Source organism: Camelus dromedarius, chromosome 4 (genome assembly GCF_036321535.1).
Source record: "Camelus dromedarius isolate mCamDro1 chromosome 4, mCamDro1.pat, whole genome shotgun sequence".
In the NCBI taxonomy this organism is placed as follows: Eukaryota; Metazoa; Chordata; class Mammalia; order Artiodactyla; family Camelidae; genus Camelus; species Camelus dromedarius.
The window spans coordinates 40,716,366-40,725,211 of record NC_087439.1 but is presented as its reverse complement, the minus strand read 5'-3'; positions in this window follow the sequence as shown (position 1 = coordinate 40,725,211).

Sequence of the window (8,846 nt, the reverse complement as noted above, 5' to 3'; positions counted from 1 at the left end):
ATTTTCTTTGCTTAATTTAGGAAAACATAACCAAATTGACCTTTTCGTTCTTAAATAAATTAAAGGAAATTCAAAAAAATTATCTATCCATCAGTAGGCTCTGAAAGTTAGAAATGTGGATTTGAAATGTACTGGGCGCTGGGTGAAAATCAGGAGAAAATTCTGCTTCTAAATCTGCCATGACTTGCTACGTGATCTTAGACAAGTCATTTAAACATTTCTGTCCTAGAACACTCATTACAGAATGAACATAACAATCTCTGTCTTTCTAGGATTGGTATTGTTTAAAGATAAATTGAGAAAATATAGTAACTACTTCGTAAAATATGTTGTGTGATAAAAGTATCAGTAGAGGCATAATTTTTTATGTTTTTAGTAGTCACTAAGGTATTTTGAAATAAAGTTGTTATTCTTCAAACATTAACACTTAGTGATTAATTACACCTTTTCTAAAAAAACAAGATTCAGTATTAAATGTATATGCTTCTAAATTTCAAACATCTTAAAATCATTTAAAAATTATACTAAACAACTATTTAAATCCAACAACTATTTAATTTAAATTTGATAAAATGGGACAGGGAGAGGAAAGAAAATGATAACTAAGAAGCAAAGGAAAACTGTCACTAGTAATAACATTCTAGGACTGCAAAATCATTCAGATTACTTGAGCAAATATGTTCACTGTAGATTTATGTGTGACTTTGTATTTAATTCTTAAGTTTTACTCAAATTGTACTAAATTAGAACCATATAGTATGCTAAAACCTCAAGACTGCCACAAATTGCAAAAAAAAGCAGAAAAATCAGAGAATGATTTTCTCTGATCAGAAAATGATTTTCTCAAGTCCTGAAGGCTCTTCTAGTCTAACTTCCCATGTGGTTCAGGAATCTTTTACATGTGTCCTTAAAATCCAGGCTCTGCCCAAACATACCCAGTAATGGGAGGCTCACACTCTAATGTGACTGTGTTTAGTGTACAATATTTGAGATCTGCTTTTCATAATCTGGATAATGGATGTCTACTAATCACAATTTTGATTCATAATAAAGCTTTTGAAAAATTGGATCATTCTAGATTTAAAAAAACCATAGATTCAATTGCATTTGATAATCAGTTGTACGACATAAGACATAGGGGTGCCAAATACAGCAATCACGGACATGGATCTTAACATCCAGGAACTTATAGCTTATAAGGAGAAAGACTCAAAACAAATAATTACAACATGGTGTAATAGAGGCAATGATAGAAATGTGAATATACTACAGAGGCAGCACAGAAGAAGATTTAATAGATTTAAAGGAGCTATCTTATAATGCTCCCATTATAAGGCTTCAATGAACAACTAACTGAGATGAATAGTAAGGGAGAAGGAAATGTAAGGTAAAAGAAAAAGCACATACAAAGGCACTGAGGTCCAGATAACATAAGACATGAGGGAAATGGCAAGAGAGGGGCCAAATTGGGTTCCCTCCTGCTTTATTTTTATGATTGATTTTCTTAACAGGTTCATTGAAGTATATTTGATACTCAAAAACTACATATTTAATATTTACAATTTGATGTGGTTGGATATATGTTTATACCTATGAAATCATCACCACAATCAAGGCAATAAACATATCCATCGCCTCCAAAAGTTTCCTCATGTCCCTTTTTTTCTGTTTTTGTTTCCATTTTTGTGGCAAAAACACTTAACATGAGATCTACTCTCTTAAATTTTTTAAGTGTGTAACACAGCATTGTTAACTACAGGCACTTTGTTCAGCTGATCTCTAGAACTTTTTCTATCTTGTATAACTGAAATTTTATACCTATTGAACAACAATGAATAACCCCAGTTTCTCTTCCCCCCAGCCCCTGGCAACTACCGTTCGACTCTCTGGTTCAGTGAGTTTGACTGTTTTAGATACCTCCTAATGGTGGAATCATGAAGCATTTGTCTGTCTGTGACTGGCTTATTTCACTTAGCATGATGTCCTCCAGGTTCATTTATACTTTTTGCATCTAAATGTAATGCATCTCTTTGTTAAATTCTGCCTCATTGAATGATTTATTAATCCATTCTACAAATAAATATTGAGGATCATGTTTTTCCAGGCACTATTGTAAATGCTGAGCATAGAAGAATGAGTAAAATTGGCGCATATCTCTGCATTTATGAAGCTGACATTCTAGTAAACAGGATAAATAATTTATATATATATATATATATATATTTACAGTTAGTGATTAAATGCTAAGGAAAAATGTAAAGAAAATGAGGATGGGAAATCTGAGGGAAGAAAAAAGGTGTTGCAAATTTAGATAGGGTGGTCAAGTAAGTCTCGCCAAGAATAGCAAATTATTTGGCTCTTTGGGATTGATCATTCCAGGTAGGAGAACTGGGAGAGCTCTGGAGGGGAAAGTGTGCCTGGTGTGTTCAAGGAACAAGAGGAAGACAGTGTGGCTGAAGTGAAATTAGCAAAGATGAGATTGGGATGAGATCAGAGAGAAAAGCTGGCTTTATATGTCACTGCAAGAAATTTGAACTTTTACTTTGGAAAGCCTCTGGAGGATTTTGAGTAGAGGAATGACATGAGTGACTTACATTGTAACAGATCATTTTGGCTGCTGTATTGACAACAGACCAAAGCTGGCCATGGGAAAAGGAAGGAGACCAGGTTTGTTTTGTTTTATTTTGTTTATTTTGCTGGAAGGGAGGTTGCTATTGCAGGTATTGATGGATTGGATTAGGATGGTAGCAGTACAAGTGGTGAAAATCAGTTCTCTTCTGAATAGTCTTGAAAGTAGAGCAGGTAGAATTAGCTGGTGGATTGGTTGCGGAGTATGAAAGAAAGCCATGGAATACTGTAGAATTTTTGGCCTGAGCGACTGAAAGAATGGAGTTGCCATTTACCTAAATGGGGAAGGGGAGCAAGTTAAGTGAGACTAGATAGCATGGCTGTGACTAGTTTAGCTCTAGTCATCTTTCAATTCAGGCATAGGTTTAGATGTAGACAGTAGAAGTCCAGTCAGAAAGCCAGGGAGAGGTAAGACAGCTAGAGCCTATGCAAGAGAATGGTTGTAATGACTGGACATGGAATTTAAACTGCCTTAGGAGAGTAGTGAGGGCATCAGGGGGTGGGGAGGTGTCGGTGAAAGGTGGTAGGAACAGTGACTTGTAGATCGCATTCTCAGAGCAATCAAAAGACTTTGTACTTGTGGTCCTGGAAAAAGTGAGCTGGAAGGATTATTCTGGTTATCTGTTGTATTAGTTATTCCTTCTAGTGTGTGTCATCTAAATTCTATTAAATTATTCACATCTTGATTTTTTAAAAATGCTTTGCCCAAGATAGTATTTATTCCATTCTCTTAATGTCAGAGTGACATTATTAAAAAGACAAATCAAGTCAGTTGTGCAAGTTATTTTTACAAAAGTCATCTTGCTTTCTAATGATCACTACATGCTTTTCATTAACATTTCTTTTCAAGTGTTCACAAAATATCTCTTTTAAAATGTTACTGATTATTGATACTAGCCTTATATTTCTATTTGTAGAATTTATATCCCCCAGATCTATGGCTTCCAAGTATTTTTGATAGTGCACCACTTACAGTAAAATATTTCTATGAATTTATGTCCCAATATATGTTTATTTATATATAAATTATGTTCTTATATTAAAATATAATCAAATACATAGTATATTATAAAACTTGGCCAATTGTAGGATTGAAAAAGAATGAAGTTGAATGAAACATTATTTTTAATTTTCTCTTTTACAGCTTTAAACTCTTATTTAATTTTGATTATATCATAGTCAATTTAATAGTATTAATAATTTTAATATTTTAGTATTAGTATCATGGTTGTATTAGATCTGATGAGATTATCATTGCCTTTTAACTCTTGAATGTCTGATAGGAAATTTGCCCAACAGGGAAGAACAATCTTAGCACTACTATTTTCTAATTGTTCAGTTGAACTTGTATTAATGAATTGCCTTTGATCCATGACTCCTTTGCAAGGGTCTTCTTGAACTTTTTGTTCATTTTGAGCGGGTGAATTTCATTAAAACTGGACAATGTAATCTGTAAATCTGCTTAACTGGTGCACTTAAATTGCGATAGTTCAAATATGAGGAAGGGCCACCTGTCTTATTGAACTGTCATTGTTCCATTAGGATGTCTCCATAAACCAGTATAGCACATGTAATGGTCTCATATTTGGGCTCAGTGAGGATGGCCTTGCCAGTCTATATATTAAATATCAGAAAAGCTTCATGTCTTTCTTATTTCTAGGCTGAAAATACAAAGAAAAATTCTAGTATTTTATTTCCAACCCTAGTGAATTGTTCTATTTTCCCCCTACCCAAGAGACTACTGTCTTTGTCAAATTCATGAAAGAATAAACTTGTTCTCTTTCACTGTTCTATTTGTCACATCTATCAGAGGAACTTATATGTATTATGTAATCAAGAAATATTTGGTGAATAAATTAATCTGTGAACTCCCCTTGATTTAAAAATTAAGAACGTCTTTGTTTTCAGTATTTTGACACATCTTTGCATTTTATGATTTCACATGTATTTCTTATGGTGGTTATAAAATCACACTTCTTATATCATCCTGAGATATAATATGGTTAAATCTCATACTATACAGAACTTATTTGAAAACTTACAGTCCAATCCCATTTTAAAATTGTCTCCTCCTGTGTTTGATAGCTGGCTACCCTTCCATTGTGTTCTTTCCCCTGTATTATTCTAACATATTTTCCTTTTAATGTTTTTAAAGCAATGTATATACAACATATATATATGAAGTAATTTAACATAATATGCAATAAAAGTCAAGTTTCATGGCTATAAATCCCTGCCAGTTTGCCCATAATGACTTCCAGGAACAAGGTTAGTTACCTTTTTTCTTTACTGATTCCCCCAATCCCAACCCCAACTCTGAGAAACTCTAGAGCTATCTGAAAAATGGACCTCCATGAGTTGACATCCTTCTTGTTGGCACTACTTTTTCATCATATGGTAAATACTCAGTGAATGGTATCTGGATGCTGAAATTCCTCGTGCACCTGAAACTTCTTTCTTTCGTACATGTCCCTCACTTCATTCATATTTGCTAAAGAAGTAAGGATTTTCTTGGTATAACTCTCTTACTCGTTTCTCTGAGGTTCTCACCTCCATTCCTTCAATACCTACCAACATCTTTGGAGTCCTTCTTTTAGAAATTGTTGAGATAATGTTGGTTTGTAACATTATATAAGTTTTATGTGTACAACATTATATTTCTACTTCTGTATACACTACAGCATGCTCACCACAGGGTCAACTGCATGGTGATAGATGGAAAATAACATTTGGAGTCCTTTTTAAATTGAATATGTTTGTTATCTTAGGTAACTTTGAAGTCTTCTGTTAATTACTAAAATTTTAATAAAGAAGAGGGGAAATACAACTGAGGATGTTTTTAGGTGATTCCAGCTTTTTCTTTTTTGACATGTGTTTTTCTTTCATTTTCTTCTCTTAAGAAAATGACTTCTTAAGTCACTCGTTCTTCCTTCACAATCACTGTGCAGACCCTTTTGAAAGTCTTTTCTATGTCACATACTGTCCCCATGTTTCCCCCTGATGACAACAAGAGGCTTGTCTGTCAACATATACAGGGAAAATGTAGCAGTATCTTTCCTTTACACTTTCCTTATGTTTAGAGAAAAAATAAATTTCCCATTACTCTGTCAGAAACTCGGGGGCTATTTTAATCTGACAAAAATATAACTTAGATTTCAGAGGGAGTTCATATTTCAACACTTGAAGTCATCTGACATTTCGTCTTTTCATGTAACAGTTAAGTGATGAGGGAGAACTTGGAGGCCAGCTTTTTGAACAGATTCATTTGAGAATTCCTGTATTTCATGTTCACATGTGGGCACTCAAACCTCTGGAAGTTTGGTTAGTTTAGAATATACTTAAACTAGTTCTCTACTTTCAATCAAATACACTTGTTTAACAGTTTGTGACATATATTCTCTGAGAAGATGCAAACAATTTTTTGGAAGAATGAGCACAATTTTTAAAAATGTGTTTTTGTTTTAAGTTATTGTGATATCAGGATTGCCAAGGCCAAATCTCTTACAAGGCTGTTTTAATTTCTCTGATATGTATTTACAACCCTTTCTACTTTAATTTGGTTTCCACTCTCACTATGCAACTGAAACTACTTTCAGCAAAACTACTTCCACCAGTGTCCTTCATGTTGCTAAATTCAATGAATTTTTATTCTGTCTTCATCTCTAATCTCTTGTGTATTTGTCATTGATTACTACTTCCTTTTGTTATATTTTAAAGCCTTTTGTTTCTAAAGCTGGAGTATTTAATACAGTCAAATTTAATTATTTCGAGACTTTTGAAGCAGTCCTAGAGTATAATGAAGTGTTTTTCTTTTTCAGTTTTCAATTTGACTCTGTTATTATCTTCTCCCACAAAGTTAAATTTAAAACTTTCAAATCCACAGAAAACTTTTAAGAATAGTGCAAAGAACACCCATATACCCTTCACTTTGATTCTTTAGTTGTTAACATTTTGTCAAATTTGATGTGTCTCCTAATCTGTTTCTCTTTATAAAAAGAGATCAATATCAATCTATACTTTATATACACTTTAGCAAAATATTTTTTCTGTATTATGTCTTATAAGTTAAATAATTTAATCTTGTATGTTTAGGTCTGTGATCTTTTTCAAGTTAATTTTTGTGTAAAGTATGAAATAAAGGTTAAGGTACCTTTTTTCCTTATTAAGGTTTTGGTTTTTTAAAAAGAAACTTTATTTTTCTAAAGCTGTTTTAGGTTCATAGCAAAATTGAGAAGAAGGTACAGAGATTTCCCATATATACCCTGCCCCCATGCATGCACAGCCTCCAATATTATCAGTATCCCTCACCAGAGTTGTACATTTGTTAAAACTGAGAATCTACACTGCTATATCATAGTCGGCACTGGGGTTCACTCCTGGTGCTGTACATTTTATGGATTTAGACAAATGTATAATAACATGTAGCCACAATTATAGAATCATACAGAGTATTTCACTACCCACCAAATCCCCTGTGCCTGCTTTTTCATTCCTCCTTTCCCTCTAAACCCTGGCAACCACTGATCCTTTTACTGTCTCCCTAGTTTTGTCTTTTCCAAAATGTCATTTATTGGAATCATGTAGTACATGGCCTTTTCAGATTGGCATCTTTTTCTTTGTAATATGCATTTAAGTATCTCCATGTTTTTTTCCATGGCTTGAAAACTTATTTCTTTTTTGTACTGAATAAAATTCCATTTTCCTGATATACCAAAATTTATTTATCCATTTTCCTACTGAAGGACATCTTGGTTCTTTCCAAGTTTTGGCAGTTACAGATAGAGCTGCTCTAAACCTCTGTGTGCAGATTTTTGTGTTGAGATAAGTTTTCTACTCCTTTGGGTAAATATTAAGGAATGTGATTCCTAGATCAGATGGTGAGAATATGTTTAGTTTTGTAAGAAACTACCAAATTATCTTCCAAAGTGGCTGTATCATTTTGCATTCTAACCAGCAATGTATGAGAGTTCCTGTTGCTCCAGGAACTCACCAGTATTTGGTGTTGTTAATGTTCTGGATTTTGGCCATTATCCTAATAGGTGAGTAATGGTATCTCATTGTTGTTTTGATTTGCATTTCCCTGATGACATATGATGTGGAATATCTTTTCATATTTTTATTTCCACCTGTATATCTTTGTTGAAGTATCTGTTAAGGTCTTTGGCCCATTTTCAAATGAGGTTATTTGTTTTTTTTACTGTTAAGTTTGAAGAGTACTTTATATATTTTGGATAACAGTTGTATTTTTTTATCAGATGTATATTTAGAAAATAATTTCTCTGAGTCTGTGGCTTGTATTTTTATTCTATTGACATTGTCTTTCACACAGCAGAAAATTTTAATTTTAATGAAATCCAGCTTTTCAAGTCTTTCTTTCATGGGTTGTGCCTTTGATATTTATCTAAAATATGATCCCTAAATCCAGGGTCATCCAGGTTTTTTCCCTATGTTTTCTACTAGGAGTTTTACAGTTTTATGTTTCACATTTAGGTCTGTGATCCATTTTGAATTAATTTTTGTGAAGGGTGTAAAGTTTGTGTCTAGATACATTTTTGGTTTTTTTGCATGTAGATGTCGTGTTGTTCGAGCACCATTTGTTGAAAAGACTTACCATTTCTTCATTGTTTTGACTTTGCCTCTTTGACTATATTTATGTGAATCTATTTCTGGACTCTTTATTCTTTACCATTGAGCTATTTGTTTATTCTTTCACCAATACTATACTATCTTGATTATTGTAGCCCTGAAATAATCCTTGAAGTCAGGTAGTGTCAGTCCTCCAACTTTGTTCTTCCTTTTCAATATCATGTTGGCTATTCAGAGTCTTTTGCCTCTCCATATAACTTTAAAATCAATTTGTTGATATCTTAAAAAAAAACTTCCTGTGTTTTTATTGGAATTGTGTTGAATTTATAGAGCAACTTTAAGATCTCATTTTTTAAAAATCAAGTCCAAGTGTATATTGTATACAGTTATTCATGTATAGTTTCTCTTCATCTTAATCTTTGGACAAGATATGAATTGTGTGTTTCCCACAACCAGCATACAATGGTGAGATAGGCATAGAATACTAGCATTAGGCACTCCTTTCAAGAAGGCCCTTCTTAAAACAAAAAGCATATGAAAATCTCTGGTCCGTAGCGATTCTGAAATCCAGTCAGGCATGCGTTGCCATTTAAAAAAAAAAAAATAGAGCCCAGAACTGCTCCATAGACATG